At 50.1% G+C, this 19993-nt stretch overlaps 1 protein-coding gene across 12 annotated transcripts in view; it reads left to right on the top strand.

Annotated features, from left to right (window-relative positions):
• Positions 1-8137: 8137 nt before the first annotated feature.
• Positions 8138-19993, top strand: part of NDST2 (N-deacetylase and N-sulfotransferase 2) — a 254323-nt gene continuing 242467 nt past the window's right edge. For 8 of the 12 annotated variants that reach the window (XM_090057086.1, XM_090057084.1, XM_090057085.1 and 5 more), the window contains exon 1: positions 9273-9464. The gene's annotated coding sequence lies outside the window, so the exon portion shown is untranslated. Of the gene's footprint in view, positions 9465-9536; positions 9858-19993 lie in introns of those variants that run through there. The other 4 variants (XM_090057087.1, XM_090057079.1, XM_090057083.1 and 1 more) reach the window with 2 other exon arrangements.

The following is a 19993-nucleotide window of genomic DNA, read 5'->3' as shown; positions in this document are numbered from 1 at the left end:
TGCATGCGCTGCGGCGCCGCCTGAGCGGTGTGGCCCTGCCACCAGCCGTGGGCCCGTCTCTTGCCCCTCCGCTGCGGCTCTCGGCATATGCAGACGACGTGACCGTCTTCCTTAACACCCAGGAGGACGTGGAGGCCCTGACAGCCTGCCAGCGGGCCTATGAGCGCGCCTCTTCGGCCCGTATCAACTGGGCCAAGAGCGATACCCTGCTGCTTGGAGAGTGGATCGCCACAACCCCCCTGGCCTTGCCCGGGGGCCTCAGCTGGCGCCGCGAGGGCCTCAAGATCCTGGGCGTGTTCCTGGGGCCACCGGCCTTCATGGCGCGCAACTGGGACGGGCTCGAGGAAGGAGTGAAGGCCCGCCTGCAAAGGTGGCACTGGCGCCTGCCCAGCCTCTCCTACCGTGGACGCGTCCTCATCGTGAACAACCTGGTGGCGGCGAGCCTGTGGCATCGGTGCGCCGTACTCGACCCGCCGGAGGACCTGCTCGAGAGACTCCAGCGCCTCCTGGTTGACTTCTTCTGGGACGGGCGCCACTGGCTCCCACGACCTGTCCTTTACCTCCCTGTGACTGAGGGGAGCCAGAGTTTGGTGGACCTGGCGAGCAGGGTGGTCTCCTTCCGCCTCCAGGTCCTCCAGCGGCTCCTGTACAGCGAGGAGCGCCCAGCTTGGCAACACCTGGCATGCCGGTTTCTGCAGAGGGTGGGGGCCCTCGGCTTTGACCGGGAGCTCTTCCTGCTGGACCTCACGCTCTTGAACTGGGCCGTGCTGCCAGCCTTTTACCGTAGCGTGGTGCGAGCCTGGCAAGCCACGTTCCACCTCCAGTCCCAGGCCCGTCGCCTTCAGTTCCCGCGGGTGCTGGGGGAACCCCTGGTGCACAACCCGGCGCTGAGGCGCCCCGTGCCGAGCCTGGCCTCTGCCAGTCTCACGGCCGCTCTCATTCAGGCGCGTGTTCTCCGCCTGGGCCACCTCCTGGACCCCGCTCGGTCGGCCTGGCTCTCGCCCGAGGCCTTGAGCAGCCGGCTGGGCAGGCGCTCCGTTCGCAGCGTAGGCCGTTTCCTGTGCGACATCCGGGCCGCCCTCCCTTTGGAGGCGGCAGCCACCCTGGAGGCCCATCTCCGGGCGGGCCAGGCCCCCTGCACTGAAGACGCCCTGAGCGAGGCTTTCCCTGCGTTACCAGTCACCCCAGCCGTGGCCGACGATCTGGCCGGCGGCCCTGGCACCCTGCTGACGCTCCCTGTGCCTCCTGACAGTGACACGGGTTGTTCTTTTGCTTCTCTGTCGCGTAGAGGTTTATACGCCTGGGTGATCCACGTCCGCCACGCCCAAGTGCTGGCGGGCCGCCCCAACACACCGTGGCGACGGCGCCTGGGGCCGCCAGGTTCCCCACCGGCCCACCCGGCGTGGCGCACATTGTATAAGCCGCCAAGCGCCAAGAAGACTGGCGACCTGCAGTGGCGGTTGCTACACGGCATCCTAGCCACCGGCATGTTTGCGTCCCACTTGGACCCAGCCGCCTCGACAGCCTGCCCTTTCTGCCCGGGGGATGTCGAGGAGACCCTTTTTCACGCTTTCCTGGACTGCCCCCGCCTGCAGCCGCTCTTTGTCACCCTCAGCCTGCTGCTGCGGGCTCTGGGCAGGAGCTTTTCGGAGACCACCTACGTGTGCTCCTGCCCGTACCAGGCGGCCGAGAGGGGCCCCGTCTGCCTGGCCAACTTCGTGCTGGGTCAGGCCAAGTTGGCCGTCCTCAAGAGCCGCCGGAACCGGCTGGCCGGGACCGGCTCAGATGACGCCCTGCGGCTCTTCCGCCTCCTGGTGCGGGCGCGCCTCTCGCTGGAGTTCGAGCACGCTGTGCTCCGGCGGGCGGTGCCCGCCTTTGAGGCGCGCTGGGCCCTGGAGGGCACGTTGTGCCGGGTGGAGGACGGCCGTCTCAAATACGCGCTCTGATGTCATGACCGGTCTGGGCGACCGGGCTGGCTCGGGGTCGAACTGCGACTTCCAGCGCTGCCGCGTCCTGGGCCCTCGCCAGGCTGCTTTTTTGCTCTCTTTTGGGTGGAAGTTGAAGGCTTTGTGACGTGGATGAGGGGATGGAGCAGGGTCTGAATCGGTTAGGACTGTGTGGCCGGCACGCCGACCGCATAGCATGTGAGACACGACGTGAAATGCAGCGAAGGTGTCTGTCACGGTGTGATGTGTGGGTGGTTTGGTTGGCCCGGGGTTTTGTCTTTTGGCCCGGGATTTGGGGTGCGTGGGACACACCTTTTGCGGACGGGCTGTGGCTCGGATCTCTTTGTAATACTTGGGTGGGCATTAACTCCCTTGCCCGATTTGGGTTCTGGATCCGAGGACAAAGAGACTCGTCCGATCTCGTTTTTGGGTTGGTAGTAAGTTGTTGGTGCTTTTGCTTGCAAGCGGCCACCATTGTTGTACCCCTGAACCCCTGAATAAAGTATTTAAAAAATCAAAATCCTTCCTTCCTTCCCTTCTTGAAGACAGGCACTATGTTGGCCCTCTTCCAAACTTCAGGAACCTCTCCCAAGTGCCACAAGTTCTCAAATATCCTCACCATTGGCCATGCTATGATGTCAGCCAACTCTCTTAGCTTACTATTTTTAGCTTTTAGCTTACTATTCTGGGATGACTGGTTGAAGGATTTTTGGCAACATCTTGCATTCCAAAGTGGCTGTTACAAAGGTGATTGATGGAAATCCAAGTCAAGAGTTTGGGGATACCAGTCTGCCATTGCAACAGCTCCCATTGTAAATTCCATTCTCTTTAAGCAGGACAGATTGTGTAGCGCAAAATGGCTTGTACCCTTTAGATCATCTTGTGGGAGGAAGGTGAAGAACGTAAACACTTATGTAGTGGGAAGTGACAGAAGGTATGGGCAAAACCACACCTTGGGTGTGGATGTCCTTTCTAATCAGTGATATAGTGGTGAAGGCAGTTGTCTAACAGTCCTAGCCTCACAAAGCTGTCATGGTGAGGCCTTAATGTGGTGTAACAGAAGCATGAAGTTTGCCATGTAAAAGACAGAATCTCCAGAGAAAAAGCAAGAGTTAGTCAAGGAATTACGGTGAGAATTATTTGCCTGTGTTTACCCTCTGTCATATTCTAATTTGGAAGGGGCAAAAACTGAGTGTTTGGCTAAGAATGCAACTGAAACAACTTCAGGCTCAATACAAGGCTGCCCAGGAAGACTGGGATACTTGACTGCTTTCTGATGTAACAGACTGCCAGTGTGGGCTCACCAGATTGGCTTGAGATACTTACCCTGGGCTAGAAACAGTGCTGGTGAACTCTGAGCAACCCCAAGGGTGAAGCAGGGAAGCCCTGCCCTGTGGAAAGGGAGAAGCCAATCAAAAGAAGGGGGTTTCAATCCCCTCAGTAGCATGGAAGGGGGATGGCTGGGGTTGTGGCTGGCTGGCTAGTTTGCAAGCCAGGGAAGGACTGCCTGAGGGGATAAAAGCAGTAGCTGAACTGGCATGTGGGGGCTGCTGACAGTGACTCCAGGGAATGATGCAGGAGGCCTGAGAAGAGCTGGGGTGAGCTGACCCAGTACAGGGAGCAGAGAGACCCCTCTGAAAAGCCTTGAAGGCCCTGCGAGAAGGCAGCAGCAGTCGGCCGTGCCTCCAGCCCTGCAGCAGAAAGGGAGCCACGGCCAGGGCTTGGGGCAGAGAGCTAGTGCCCCAAGGCCACATCGCAGTGTGCTGGACATGTTGGGCATCCCAGAGGCTAGGGGTGAGAGTCGGCCCCCACTTCACTGCGGAGAAGCGGCAGCAGCCAGGAGCGTAGGCGGCATCCTTATCCGGAGCTGGGCTGGGGAGTTGAGGAAACCGCTTGCCTTCCCTGGCGAAGTAGAACAGCAGCAGGCAAGGCATGGGGATCCTGAGAAGCAGAGCACCTGGATTTCATAGATTTCATTGACATTTGGGCTGGAAGGGACCCCGGAGGATCAAGCCCAGCCCCCCGCCCCAGGGACAGGAAGTCAGCAGGGATCATAGGATCCCAGCAAGATAAGCATTGTGAAGGCATTCAAAGTGGGTGCTTGAACCAATACCGGCGGCAGTCTATTCCAAACCTTGGGGATTCGGACAGTGAAGAAGTTCTTCCTTATGTCCAGCCTGAATCGGTCGCAGCAGAGTTTGTGACCGTTTGATTTTGTCATCCTTTGAGGCACTCTGGTAAACAGATGTTCCCCCAGATCCTGATGAGCACCCCTGATAAATTAATAGGTGGCCACCAGATCACCCCTGAGCCTGCGCTTTTCCAGGTTGAAGAGCCCCATGGCTCTCAGCCTGTCATCGTAAGATCTGTTTTCCTGACCTCTGATCATGTGCATGGCTCTCTGCACTCTCTCAAGCTTTTCCACATCCTTTTTGAATTGTGGAGCCCAAAACTGGACGCAGTACTCCAGCTGCAGCCTCACCAAGGCCAAGTACAACGGGAGAATGACGTCCCAGAATTTGCTTGAGAAGCATCTATGGATGCAAGCCAGCATTTTGCTCGCTTTACTAGCTGCAGCATCACATTGAAGGCTCATGTTCATCTTCCGGTCCATCATGACCCCCAAGTCCCTTTCATCCATAGTCCTAACCAGCATAGCACTGCCGAGCCTATAAACATGGTGCAGGTTTTTCTCCCAAGATGGAGAGCCTTGCATTTTTCAGTGTTGAACGCCAACAGATTCTCGTCCGCCCATTTCCTGAGCCTGTCAAGATCTGCCTGTATCACCCTCCTGTCCTCAGGTGTGGGTGCTTTACCTCAGAGTTTGGTGACGTCAGCAAACTTGGCCAGTTCGCTTCTGACACCAATGTCCACATCATGATGAAGATGTTAAATAGTATAGGCCCTAGGACAGAGCCTTGAGGGACCCCACTGGTCACAGGGCACCAAGACGACCAGTGGGGTAAAGCATCCACTGGTAGTCTTGGTGCAACCGTCATCCCTGCGCCCCGAGCTCCCAGGGATGAGGGTCCCTAGGAGCTCGGGGCGCAGGCTGGCGCTCAGAGCAGGACTGGCGAGCCACAAGGCATGTGGGGCACCCAGCAAGTCATCTGGAACAGGGGTTTAGAGCAGTGACCCCTGGGAGCTGCCTGTGCTGCTGTCCCTTATTCTGCAGCTGATTGTCATTGAATTCTGTCCATGAGCTTTGTGCTTGGTTCATGCCGATTGTTGCAGGAGCCTACTCTTGGGTCAAGCCTTGTTGCTTGCCTTTTTGGTTGCCACAGAGGGAGGGGGGGTGTCACCCTTCAGCCTCTTTGGGTTTGGGGTTTGATACAATTTGATTGCTGCAGACCAGAAGAGCTTACACTGTTGCAGTCGGTTGCTTATTGGGAAACCTGTTGGAGCTGCTGGAAGTGAGCACCCTGCTTCCTTGCTGTAGCATCTCAGCAGTGGCTGAAAGCTGCCAGTTACCCTACTTGTGGTTCTTGAGTCAAGGGTTGACTAATGCATTCTGGCTTGTTTTGGCATTTAAGTTCACTTGTAAATAACCTTTCCTATTATTCTTGTTTTGTAAATAAAGTGTAAATAGGTAAATCAGTTAAGTGTTAGACCTTCTTGGGACCACAGGCTACTCTGTGGAGAGCAGGGGTGGCTGGAAAGTAAATTGGCGCTGGCCAGAAGCCCTGCCCCACTCTCACCACACCATCCCTGATATTTGGGCAGAGGTAGCAACTGTTTGGGCTGCTACCTGGTTTACACTTGTCATAAAGCAAAAACTCTCCCTGTGCTAAGTTTGAAAGACCTGCTGTTCTTTCTTAATGGTTTTTCCCATTTGAAGGAAAATTTCTGCCTCACTTTCATATATAGTTCCCTCAAATTTGACTTTTCAGCAGTGATAGGGCTAGCAAACTTGCTCTCAGAATGCCTGCCTTTAATAACTTATGTCCAAGCTTCACAGTGTCAGAAAGAGATCCAATAGAAAGTCAGACTCTGAAGAGATCACATTGACTAGATTCTGACTTTCTCCCAGCCTTAGTCTGACTCATGCTGGTGCACTAAGATACAAATGCAGCATAGCATTTCCAACAGTGGGAATGCAGCCCTATATTCTGGGAGATACTTGATAAATCATAATAAGTTCGTAACTGTTTCATTATCGTGTGCTACCAGACTACAGAGAAAAGGCATTATTACTGATTCCCAAAAACACCTGTGTGGTGAAGCCCATTTTGAAGCATCCAAACAATTGATGATCAAGCAAACAAACAGACTTTAGGCCCCGATGTGACCAATGTTTAGGGAAGGTCACATCGATGATTATACCTTGGTAAATGCTGATCTACTGGATGTATCCCTATCTCCATTTTGTATTTGGGGACAGCAGTGCCAAATACATATGTCGCCTTTTGGACTATCATTGCCACTGCAGGTGATCAATTAGTACTTTGAGCAGTAAACTGAGATCTATGTGGAAAAAGATGCATTTGAACCACCTGACTTCATGAAGACCTGTAACTGGGGTCTGATAAAACAACTGAGAATGCCACTAAGACTTGGATGAAACCTGCCACTACATGTCCTTTTTTAAATGTAGCACATTCCATCTCTCAGCATCCTCACTGCCTGAGCCCAGGCCACAACCCAAGATGATCTTAGCTGGCTAGAATTCAGCACAAGCAAGATGGAGATGGTAGTGGGGCAGGGAAGGGGAACCACTACAGGGTTGCAAGGCCAGAAGCCACAGAGGCTTCCGGTTGGGGGCTGAGGGCAGGTGAGGGGCTGGAGGTGGGGTGGAGCCAGGCCAGCCTTGCTGCTCAGCCACAGGCTCCCACTGGGTCCTGCTGCTGGTGGCTGCCTGTCATCTTTGACAGGCAGCCAGGGGCAGATAAAAATAAATTTTCTAAAATGTTGGGAGTCTGGATAAAATGGGCTGGTGGGACAGATCTGGCCTGTAGGCCGTATGTTGCCCACCCCTGTGCTGTATAAATAGCTAGGCAGTTCTGTATGCCTGTGAAGTATGCCTACCCTGTTAGGTGTATAGAAAAAAGAAGGTGAAAGAACCAATCCTCCTGCCCAATATTTTATTTTGTTGTTCTTTCTAGTGCCAGTTACAGGCTTACTGTGCATAAGTATCCCTGAGGCAAGGATTTTTGTGGGCAAGATCTTTTTTTTTTAAACTAGCTGCATGGTTGGGATAGACTTAGACAAGCTTTTGAATACGAAGCGTTCTTCATATAAGTACTCCCAAGTGGTTCACCCTCCAGGACTCGGTATCTAAGATGATAAGGTGGGTGGGTTGCCTCAGGCAGCCGAAGTGCCTTGCGTGTGGGACACTTATAAGCCCAGAACTTTTCACTGATGGGAATTTCTGCCTGAAAACACAAACCCAAGAGGAGGAATTTTTGGGGATATATAGCATTAGGGAGAATTTTTGGTAACCAATTTAATTTGATACAAATTTCAGAGAAAATTATATTAATACCAACTTGGAGGTTTGAATGCTTGTTATAACTAGGGCAACCTAACTTAGTAGATAGAGGCCAAAAAAAGTAATTTAAGTTTTAACTGAAAATTCTGTTGTACAACACAATGAAATGCAGTGGTGTGTATAGGTAGAAAAGCTTTGATGCTCACTTGGAAGAACTTATATGATTTGCTCGGTATCATCACCTATGAGTCAAGTGGCAAGAATACATTCATACCTGTTTTAAAAAAATAATTATAAACCCATCCAAGCACTGTGGACACAGAGTTTGCATTCAACCTGTTCATGTACCACCTTTTCAGGTTGCCTGTTATTTCTACAATCCATGCTTCTGGGTTTTTTAAAAATCTAGTCTTCCAGTTTTACCCTAAAAAAGGAAATCTTGCAATTATGTAATCAAGGCAGTTTTGCTTGAGTTTTCCCTCTCTACTTGGTCAAGATTTTACTGGTGATGCTGATAATTATACAATGTCTATGTAGACAGTCCTATTCCAGAAAGAGTGCTTCTTCTTGATTTAGCTTTAAACCTTTTCCCATGACATACGCTAAGTTGACAATAAGGGAAGAAAACTTCCCTCCCCAAGAAGGGATTATGCTAGTACACCAATGTAAATTCATACTTTAAATGACATTAAAAAGATGCATATTTCTTGCCTCTACAAGGCCCAAGTCTGGAGACAGGTACATTGATAGACTAGTTCTGAGACTTGTGAACTGACTTTCCCAATTCACGGCAATAGTGTTGATTCTAAAATGCACCAATCACAATTTAATAGTCAGATTTTGCAGTGCTTACATCTTATGTAATTTATTACAACCTCTTTCTAATCTGCTGTGTATAATAGTGGCAAAAATCCCCTAAACTAGTTAAAGAAGTGATAACTTCTGAGCACAGAGTTGGTCAGCTAGCTCATGCTTCCTGTTGGAACTCTTTGTGAGCTTTCATGTATGTATAGTATGTTGCTGTTTATCCATTAGTATAGCACCATAAATTTACTCCCCTTTTGAGACAGGTGCCTCCACTCAAACAGCTGACAGTCTAAGTGAATAGAGATCAACACAAAACACAAGCCTGTTATCCAGGAGAGAGAGTGTGAAGGGATTATTCATCATGAGAATGGAAGAGATTGTTTTGAAAAGGTGGGCTGTAAGGAGGGATTTTGATAAGGAAGAGGGAGGGTACTTGCGAAAGAAACACAGGGAGAGGGTTGCATAGCTAAGGCCACGTACATGTGCACGGTCCAACTTGCAGCGTATCTCTATGGGTCGACCAGGCCTCTGTCCCTTGTCTTGATGCCAGAGCTTAGGGCCAGGGCACGAGCGCGGCGATTAGGGCCGGTTGCGGCGGAGGTGTCCGCGCCCCGTGTACGAGCCGGGCCCCCGGGAGTCTGCTGGTCCCCCCTCCTATGGCCTGTCCCTGGTGCCAAGGCCTGGCTCGGCCCACTTCGCTTCGCTCCGGCATCTTCCTGCAGCTGCCACAGGGCGTTTGGTGAGGTTTGCAGCCACGCGGCTTCCTCCGCTTCACTCTGCTCCGGGCCCCGCGAAGCCGGCGGCGGCTCCGTGTTCGCCGAGACGGGCAGCGCCCGGGTCGGCCCGGCCCCACAACAGGGCGGGTCCCGGGGGCTTGTCGGCGGGGACGGAGCCCAGCGCAAAGCCGAGCTCCCCTCACGCCCGCAGCCCGGGCTAGGCCGCCCGCAGCGGACAGGTGGCGGGACATCCCACGGCTGGCCGTGGGCCTGAGGCCGCAGCAGCGGCTGCGGGGCACGACCCCCGAACCGAGGGGAGTCCGACCAGCCCAAGCTGGCACACGCGAGAGGCGTGGCCGGGCCGAGCTCCTCCCCCATCCCCTCCGGCGCGGCGCGGCCGGCTCCTGCCCCTCCCCCCAGCGGAAGATGGCGGCGGCGCGGCGCGGCTGCCGCGGCTCCCCCAGCGGCCCCCAGCGGCCGGGAGCTCGCGGCCCGCGACTGGCCTGAGGTGCGAGGCAGCGGGGCCCCGCCTCCGTCTCCCGCCTCCTGCCTTCCGCCACGGCGCAGGTGAGATGAGCCCGGTGTGGGGGCCGGCCAGCTTGTGGGAGCGGGGACGGGGCGTGCTGTGCTGCCTGCGGGGGCGGCTCCGGGCCGGCAGGGAGCGCCCGGGGTGGCGCTGCGGCCCCGCTACTGCCTCGCTCGCCCCAGCCCCGCGTGTCTCGTCGCTGCCCTGTTGCCAGACCCGCGGGCCAGGCTGTCCCGGCGGGCCCCGCCGCTCCCGTCATCCCGGGCCGCTGACCCACTTTGCGCGTGTCCAGGGCCGGGCTGGGCCCCCGCGGCCGGTGTGTCGCTCGGGCCCGCCCGGCAACAGCAGGGCAGGAGCCGCCCGCAAAGGGGCGCCTTATCCCCGCACCCTGCACTTGCCTTTGCCCCGTCTCGTCCCACTTCGCAGGCAGGCAGGTAGGTGCCCCTTGCACTGGCCTCCGGAGCCCGACCTGCCCCACCTCCCCCAAGCAGCTGCATCGCTGCCCCAGCTCTGACACGTCCCGGGTGTAAGTGACCCTAGTTATGATGAGTGACTTGATACTGGGGCTGACCAGGAATGAGCCGTGGACCCAGACTAGGAGGGATGCGCTCATGTGGCAGGTATCCGTGTGTGAACTCCCCAGTACACTTCTGGTCTGCGCTGACCACTCATCCCGAGTGGCACTTTGTTTCATAGTCGTGTTCAAGCATGTTTGGGGCGGTGTAGGGCGTGTTCAGGGGCGGTATAGGCAGAGCCCATGGTGCTGGGAGTCCTTCCAAAAGGTGTATGGACTTGTTTGAGTTAAGGCAGCATAGCACAGTTTGTGACAAGCCCTTCTAGCCATACCCACAAGTGTGGATATTTTGTATGTTTGCTCCCATCCATCTGTTATTTCTCATCTTTCCCAAGTACCCCATTTCCTTTTTGCGCTGTTATTTTCCCATTTTTTCCACCTCTCCCATCATTTTCCTCTTACTCTGTAAGTCTTTTCCGCCTGCTACTTCTCTAGTTCAGCTTCCAGTTAGGGCTGCCCTCTGCCCATCATCAATCAGTCTCCATTTCAGTGATTTGTTTTGTTTTTGCAGGCTTCAGACATTGCTTTGCGGCAGCTTTGTTTCTGTTGGTGGGATTTCAAAACAGAAAGTATTGGAAATCTGAAATGTAAATGGCAGCATAATTGCCTAATGGCTGTAAACAGGAACAGGAATTGTAAATCTTCACATATTCTTGAATTTTCTTTTGCAGTCACACAAGTGAAAGGCTAATTTGCTTTGAGGGATGATGGGGTTCTCAATATGGGGGTTACAAGCAGATCCCATGTCCACCTGGCCTTGTGTCTCCTGTTACTGGCCTGTTGCCAGAACTGTGGCTTGCGTGGGCCAGGCTGGGCTTCTCACATTGCTGGTGGGGAGAAAGAGGGAAGTTGTAGGCAGCAGAGGGACACAAAAGGTTGAGAATCACTATTGCAAGGTATTGTTCATTTCTAAGGCAATATCTACTCCTGCAACCAGGTATCCTCCTATGGATATAGCTTTGTTGGCAGAAGTTTACCTGCCACCCAGGTTACATGAGCTGCCTAGCTGGCAGAAGCTCTGCCAACACAGCTGTGTCAACCCTGGGGACTTTGCTGGCAGAGCTCCGCTGGTGACAGCATGTGATCTCTTCAGACCCCCGGTTCAGAGAGGTCTGTACTGTACAAAAGGGCTGAGCTCAGAAGTCTCAGGGAACATGCATAAGTATATGAAGAGGTCTGGTAAAAAGCTTCTTGTGTGTTTTTCAACTGTGTCCAGTAACTGCAGTGGTACATTCTACTGTGTAACATGTAGTGCAGGTTTGTTTTACCACTGTGTCTTGTAATGCTCAGACCTGATATCTGGTATGCATTAGTTTACATCTCCAGTGAGATGAATTGATGGTAAAAAGGGATGGAGTCTGTAGCTTATACTAAGGTTCGTACCGGCGTTATTGCTGAAAAATGGGAAAGAAGTATCCCTGTGGAGGCATGGGTAGTATGGATCCTTGACCCCCAGTGCATCTCTCCAATATTGAGCAGTGATTGAGAGGTTTAAATGCTTGTCTCCATCTCTGTTGCATATCTGTAAAGTCCTGTGGTACTATAGAGAAGAGCTGCACAGATAAGTTAATCTGTTTCCTTTTAATTGGCAGAGTTGTTTACACATGATCTCTTGCTCATTTTCCTCTTCTAAAGGAATGCATATCCATCCATGATTACAGTTCAGGTCAAAATCCCTCAGCACTTGTAGCAAATCTCTCTTAATTGGTCTCATTTAACTCCCATAAGGGTATATTTTATTTCTCTCTCTTCCAAATCCCTCTCTCCATTCTGTAGTGTAATTTATTACAGGCAGAGGAACAGCCCCTGGCTGTCAACAACCTTTGTGGTGTGTCAGATTTCCAGCATAAAAGGCAGCTGCAGAAGAGTTTGTGGGTGCGAGGTAGTGATGCTGCAGCAGTACACAAGCAATCTGTGGTGTTGGCTTCAGGCATAAAGTGTCCATTCCGTTCCAGAGTCTTGTGCGTCTGAAGATAACAAGGGGGGATACTCCTGTTTTTGACTCTCTCCTCCTCCAGCATCCATGTTGCTTTCATTGATGTTCAGGGTCTTTGAGTTCATTTCTTCTGCATTCTAGCTGTCTTCCTCTTGTTCATGCCACACTGAGACTGTAAATGTCACTAGGTTACTGTTTTCTATGAATTTTGTCTTTGAAGAACAGACAGATGATTGATTCTAGACTTTATTTAAAAAAAAAAGGCCAGGTATTCTACAACATATATAAAATTTGAAGTAATTTATTGCTTATGAAAGTTCTGAAAGCGGTTGCTTTGCCTAGTGGGTCATGGTAATGTAAGCCAATGTAATTTTCTGGGCTTCACCATGCTTCTAGCAGTACATGTTGCTCCTCACTGCTGATAGGTGTACTGGCAGAGATTTATAGCAGATACTAACTTCTGATCTCCAGTTATCCTTTCTACATAGTAAGCCTTGCATCACTTGGGTGATACAAGGCAGACCTCGAGTCTCTTGACAGCTTCTGCCTGGTACTGTGCTATACTTTTAATTTCAACCCAAATGCAGAAAGATAATGATAAATACTTCCTAACATGTTTCATTTGTGACTTAGAAGGTGGATAAAAATCAACGATTTAAAAAAAAACAACCAAACAAACCAACAGATTTTTTTTACCTAAATCGGATTTTTTTTATTTAATGTTTTTTTTTGTTAAAAGGCTTTTAAACCCCCCCCCACATATATAGTTTGACTTTAAGATATGTTAAAGCTCAAAGATATCATCATTGAATAGGGATTGTAACTTCTAATTGTATACTATTTGAGACCATATATTCATATAACACTTTTAGAAGTTTCATAAATAGGTCCCAACAGGCCATGGACTACATAAGGGGCCCAATCTTATGGGATTCCCAGAAGCTTCTCTGTAAATTAGTAAAAATTAAAGAAAACCACTCTACCCAATGGGACTTAGTGCTCAGTCTAGAACAGGGGTGGGCAGTTATTTCAGGTGAGGGCCACTTAAGTTTTGGCGAACAGTTGGTGGGGGGTTACATAGGTAGCCCCACCCCTTGACAGTTGCCTCCCCACATTGGGACTGGAAGTCCTGCCCCCTGATCTTTGCCACTGGAAGTCCCTCCCCTCGCTGCCACACTCCTTCTTGCTCCTTTTGGGTGTGGCGGTTGCCATTTTGGAACCAGAAAAATTATATGCTAGAAGTCACACGCCTACTATAATATACTTTAATTTTATTACAAAAAAGATTTGCCATGACTTGTGATTATGTAATCCCTTCTTTATACAGTACACAACTCAAAAATATAGTGTCACTCTTATACTGGTTGGGGTGTGGTCGTGTAGGGGAGTATAGGGTATGTTGGGGTGTGTGTACATATTAATGGGGGTTGTGGGGATAGGGTGTGAGGGAGGATGGGGGGTGTAGGGACCCCCTCCACACTTTCCCCCATGGCATGCAGCCCCTGCTGCCGGCAGCAGCAGCAGGCAGAGAGGTCAGGGTGCTCGTGTTGGTGCAGGTACATGGTGGGGTAGAGTTCTGGCCAGTGCTGCGCATGGGGGTTGAGGGAGGAGGGAAGTGCAGCACAGTCTGCCCGGCTGCCTCCATTGTTGGGGCTCTGTGCCACGTGCCTGCAGTTCCAGCACTCACAGTAAGGGAAGCCCCACGCTGGAGCCTGCTGCCTTCTTGTCCCCTGCTGTGCAGGTCCCTGCATTCTGCTGGGAGTGGAGGGAGCCCTGCCCCCTAATTCCTGCAGAGTCCAGCCTGGGGCTTCCCCATTGCAAGTGCAGGAGCTGCAGGTGCACCATGCTGAGCCCCTGTGATAGCCACAGCCAGGCAGGTGCGCTTCTTGCCTCCAGTGCAGCGCTGGCCGCCTCTGTCCCTGGGGCTCCCGCACTTGCAGGGGGGAAGTCCAGCGCTGGACTCCATGGAGACTCCCTCCACTCCTGGCGGAGTGTGGGGACCTGCGCAGCAGGGGGCAGGGAAGGCAGCAGGCTCCAGTGCAGTGCTTTCCCCTGAAGGCCTGCAGCGAGCCCTGGTGATAGAGGCAACTAGGTAGGCTGTGCTTCCTCTGCTCCCTACGCAGCACTGGCTGGAGCTGCACCCCACTGGGCACGAGTGTCCTGACCTTCCTGCCTGCTGCTGCTGGCAGGCATTGGGGTCTGCACACTATGGGGGGAGTGTATGTGATCCCTACATCCCTACCCTCACACCCACATCCTGTCTAGTTGAGCTCCACCCCGCCAGGCAGATTCCATGCTACGCTCTGCACTTCCACCCAGCTGCAATTCTAACCAGCCCCGCCCTGTCCCTACCTTGGGTGTATGTACAAGTGAGTTGGACTTCCAGGAAGCCAGTTTCCTATGGGGGGCAGGGTGCTGCAGCAGGAGCCCTGCCCCAGAGCTGCTGCTGGCTGGGCAGGGCCCTTCTGACCAAGAGGGTGGGAGGAGGCACAGTAGGGTATTTTTGGGGGGAGGGGGAGTTGTACATGGGGATGTCTCCCTCCCAGCCTTGCAGGGGGAAGGGCTGGGCAGGGCACATCACTGGGGGGCTCTGTGGGCCAGATGAAAGTGCCTGGAGGGCCGGCTTCAGCCTGCGGACTGTATTTTTCCCACCCGTGGTCTAGAAGATCTCATGAAGCATCTCTGTGATGCTTACATTCAGTTCTCAAACTGGATTTGTGTCTCCAGAGATCCTAGGCAGACAAAGTCCTTTGGATAGATATGATATCAACAAACTAAATAGTTGGAAAAAGTGTTCTTTGGAAGCTTTCAGGTACAAACTCCCTTCTTCAATCATAGGCAGCGTTTGTCATCTCTAGAGATAACGTCCTTGTTAACAGCAGTATACTGGGAGATGGGAGATAACAGACCTGATTACCCACCCGTCAGCCCTGTTGTGTCTGCATGTTTGTATACACACAGTCAAGACCTTACCTTTCTCTAAAAGTGCAGATGTTCAAGAAGTTAAATAGATATCAAACAACAAGAATGCACTGTTTACAGGTTTCCCTCCATTTACGCTGTACATGCTTTCCTGCAAAACATTACATAATTTTAATTTGTATAAAGGGAACCCACTTTACAATGCAAAAAATAGGGATATGTTCCAAGACCTTGACTGTACTGACCCCCAGACCCATTTTTACTACTTTTACAAGACAATTTTGGTACTCGCCAACAGCAGACAGTACACAAAAGTGCAGGGCACTGTCATAGTGGGGATGGCAACTACAGAAACGCATTGCAGACGAGTGAGGATCCACACATGAGACTATATTCTGGTGTGCGTCACTCCCACAATGCACTGCACAAAGCAACCCATTGCGGGCTTCCACCACACCGAATGCATAAGAGTGAATTTACCTCACATATAATTAATTTTTGGTATAAAAAGAGTCATCGCATAGAGCAAATTTGCACATACAGAACCTGCATAAAGCGAGGGAAACCTGTATAGAAAACAATGTTTAAATTGAGGCTTTCTTACCAGTGACTTAAATCGTGATTTAAGTAGATTTGATTTAAATTTAATCCACCCTGGTGACCTATGAGAATGCAATAGATGTGTCCAGAGGCAAATGGTGAATTAATCCTCTGTATCAAGAAACACCATCTTATACCACTCAGGGCTTGTCTTCACTAAAGTTTTTACTTTCATACTGGATTGCCAACACACAGGATGGGTGATATCTCTGTAAAGGTTTGCCTGGATTTTCCCTCTCCCCTCCACCAAAAACAATTATGGTGTGCCTTGGCATGAACATTATGGATCTATTGGTTTTTATTTCTTTTTCTCAGTGGAATAGTGATGTGGTAGTGGTAGTTTCTTTTGTTTGGTTTTTTGTTTTTTTTTAAAGCAGTCACAGATGCTCTTCAGAGGGGAAGAGATGTGGCTGTGGTCTGTTCCTGTATGGACTTGACCACCTTTAGAGGTGGTAGAATAAAATGAATAATACAAAATAAGCAAGGCAGACCAGTTTCAGTCAGTACCTGCAAACACACTAATGACCTGGAGATCTTTAGGAACGCCTTTCTCTGCAAATGTGTTTGTAGTTGTATGCAAGTATAACTAAAGCTGTTGCTCCTGCTGGGATTGCAGCACATTTACTGTATTTCCAGCTGCTCTCAGGGTAAAATGTTAATGCCTTAACTTAGCCTGAGCTTCTGCGTGCTCTCTTCCCCTGGGCTGAATCTAATTTTCCTCATTAAATACAGACTGAAGTAAAACATTAGAACTAACCTTGATTAGATATGAACATTCATATTCCCATGCAAAATCAGATGTTGAAAGGTCTGTTAGGTCGCATGGTCATCTTATGGGGCCTTGTGATGGATTGTACCCTATAATTTTTGTTAAATGCCTCGAGACTTAATACAGAGTTAGGGGTTTCTCATGCACTAATAGTGTTGAGTTCAATTACAAGTAAGCCTCTGAACCAAGGGTTCAAGGTATGTACATTCCTTAAAGTATGGAGGTACTTAACTTGCTTAAAACCAGAAAGCCCAATAGCTTTATATATGTAACAGTATCAATATAATATTGATATTGTTAGCATCCCCATATATCACAGCCCCTTCCCTGCTGTCCTGAAACAGCATTGCCCCCTGCCACCCATCATCCTGGCTAACATGGGAGAGGAAGGAATGGTTCTTAGACACCTTCCTAGGGGGCATGGTCTCAGATGCAATAGATCAGGAGCTACCAAAGGAGCAAAGGTTGCCCCACTTAGACTCTCCCACTGAGGGATCTTGGCCCTTGTTAGATTTGTTGCTGTCCCAATCCGTTACATACATGATGTGTGATGCTTCCTGCTCTAACCAGTGTCCTGAGACACAAGGTGATGAATAAGAGACATCACCTACTGTTTGACATGGCCTGGACAAATGGACAGATGAGGTGGAGCCATCAGTTTCAAATTGGAGAGGGAGATTGAAGGGGTAACAGGCCCAAAGAAAATCCCTGGCACATTTTCCTCTTTTCTGAATCTCATTCCTTCCTATAGCTGTTTCTTCCTGTAACAGAGTATAGTAATCAATTTGTTTACAGATATTTGTTTTGGACTCAATAGCAGTGTCTGCTGCTAGCCTCTTCCATATTTGGGGTTGTTTTTATTTTGTGTGTTCTGTTCTTGAGTTGCTCTTTTTATGTTGTTGCTGCTGATGTAGTAATTCCTTGTCTGATATTATCAAGTGAAAGCTTTTGCAAATAGTGAACTTTATATCATGCTCGGAAAACTATGAGCTATCAATTCGTAATCTCTTTTGGTAGGTTGTTCTTCCATCAAGTATACCTAGTGAAGAAGTCCTTATTATCAGCTCTTGGAAACCTGTACTCTGCTCCCTATCTGCTGCATTTATCCCAGAAGGTTGGGTTATGAATAGATTGTCTGGGTCCCATCTGTTCAAAGACCTTTGAAGTTTTTAAGGTAAAGGCTCTTTCTTGACACTGGAACTGAAAGCAAACAAGGAGCCCTGAGCAGAATAAGTATAATTTCCTGGCATGCTGGAGATGGGAGAAGGCTTTATCACTGATACTTTTGATACTGGTCTGAGTCCAATAAGGCCATGGCTCCTTACTGCCCTAGAGGAGAGCTCTGTATTTTGGCTGGCTCCTTAAAGTTTTGCTTACTCCAAGCCAACCCCCCCATCACACTAACCTTGTGTGTGTGCACATTATATTCTATAGCTTTTATTATAAATTTCAAATAGATATTTTAAGAAGACAGGCTGGATTTGGAGAAGAGATACTTGATTGCTGCCAGGCCTCTCTACCTGTGAGGGTTCTTGGAAGAAGAGAAGTTAGCTGTTCCTCGCAGTTTTTTGAGCACCCTTTCAGATGAATGGTAAAACTTAGCATAGTAATGCTAATCATCGTTCCATCTAGGTATTTTAGAAGGAATATTTGAGTTGCAAAGTAGAGACTTTAGAGATGTGGGGTAATATGAGTATTGAGGCTTGGCTAAACTTCTAGTCTCCATTTGCAATTCATAGTCCAGAACAACTGTCCAAACACTAACCCTTTATTTTTTTTTCTATTTTCTTTACAGATCTTGTTACTTTTCTTAATTTACGTTGCATATTTTGGATCCATTAATCATATTTTAACTCAAACTGTCACATTTGCTTCAAGTCTAAAGGACCAGCTCCTGTCCCTTGATTGAGTGCCATCTTTCTGTAGCCTTTCACTTGATGCCCCTCTTTCACCTCCCTGCTTCTCCCTATGTCCATCTCATTGGTTCTTCTCTCATGAGTAACCAGATTTAAAATTTTCAATTTAAATCCCCCTCTCACTTCAGGTTATGACCAAAGCATGTGCCATTGTTCTGTGGTAGCCTATGTAATTTGTACTTGGCATCACCACGCTGTGCTAGGAATACTGAAAACTCCCTTTACCTGAGATTATAAACACAAAGTTTCCCTCGCTAGCACCTGCCATGCTTGTCCCAACTGTTGTTTTTAAAAACAAATTCTCTTCTCTTTAAGGTACTTGAATCCCTGAAGCTGTTTTACTGCTGTCCATGTAATGGTGTTAAAGTTTTGAATCAAAGTTATGTTCAAGTGTGGTTCTAATTACAGTTACTATTATATATGAGCTTTCTCTGGGCTTGTTACAGTTGATTCTCTTGCATCTATTACAGCTGTTGTGCAGTTCCCCTGTTGATATGTTAGAATGCCTTCATCGCATCTCTGTATTGCTCAGATAAAATGAAAGGCCCCTTTGACAGGTAGCTCATGTATGGTGTCTCTTAGTTACTTCAGTAACTCATGGGTAGGGATCTATCCTATTTGCAATTTTATGTTTGTCATGGAAACCGTGAAAAAAATCAGTTTGTGAACCACGCAAAAAATAGCAGTCCCTGTGCTTTTAGCATGGAATCACCAGGGGAAAAAAAGAAACGTACTAAAAATAAAATGCTGGCTCCTCAGTGGGAGCGAGGGCTGCTGTAGACAGGCCTCACAATGCAGGGGAGATTTTGGCATGAAATGCAGCAGCAAAGGTGGCACTGCCCTCTCCCCCCACTGATGGGTCAAGAAGCCACCCATTGTGCAGTCCCACCCCTCTCTGCCAAGCAGTGGCAAGGGAAGGAGCTGCACAATAGGCAGCCCTCATGGCCAGTAAGTGGCAAGGGGTGGGGCTGCTTTGGCCCTTTGGCCAATCAGTCTGTAGCTTTTCTTTGGTCTCTTATTAGGAGAATACTGTATATTTTCCTTATAGCATGACCCTTATGCAACTTGCTTTTGAAGGGAAGCCTGAAGGAAAAGAAGAGATCTTTGAGGTAAGTAAGTGGTAGCAACTAGGGAGTTGAACCTGCTGCCAGCCCTGTGTGCCAGTTGGGGCCCACAGATTGACTCAGCATGGCAGGTCTGACACTGTAGGCCATTTCCATCCCCATGTGCCGGCTCTAGAGCCACATGCTGAGTCTGTGACCCTATGCCAGGTCTGGGGCTGCCTACTGGCTCTGGAGCCGTGTGCTGGGTCTGAACTCCACATGCCAAGTCTGGAGCTGTGCATGAAATCCAACCCTACTTGCTGGCTCTAGAGCCACTTGCTGAGTCTGACCCAGCATGCCCGCTCCAGAGTCGCATGCTAGGTCCAGCCTGACATGCAACCCCAGAGTTAGTGTGTGTTTCCACACACGAGTCCCATTTGGCACATGGCTCTTGAGCCAGCGTGTGGGATTGGACCTGACACTTGAAGTGTGGGGCTGTATGCTGGGATGGACTGAGTGGACTAGCCCTGCACACCAGCCCAATCTAGGGCGTGGATGGGGCAGGAGGCTTCCTATGGGTCCAGAAATTTGTTGGACGGGGCAGTATGGCCATGGCTCCAAGAGCTGTGGCAGTTAATACTGCCACTGCTTCTTCCTGCTGCCAAACTTCTGGACCCAGGGGGATCTCTTTTCCTTATCTGTAAGTGCATACCCTAATCTTCCCCAGCTGGTTTTGGGGGTTGGGGAAGTATGACTTAAATGCAAGAAAATATCGTAAATAGAAGCATCCAGCTTTCTTCCTCATGCCAT

Source organism: Crocodylus siamensis, chromosome 7 (assembly GCF_052110815.1).
Source record: "Crocodylus siamensis isolate JL-2025a chromosome 7, ASM5211081v1, whole genome shotgun sequence".
Taxonomy (NCBI): domain Eukaryota; kingdom Metazoa; phylum Chordata; order Crocodylia; family Crocodylidae; genus Crocodylus; species Crocodylus siamensis.
Note: the sequence above shows the minus strand (reverse complement) of the source record. Positions and strands in the feature narration are given on the sequence as shown.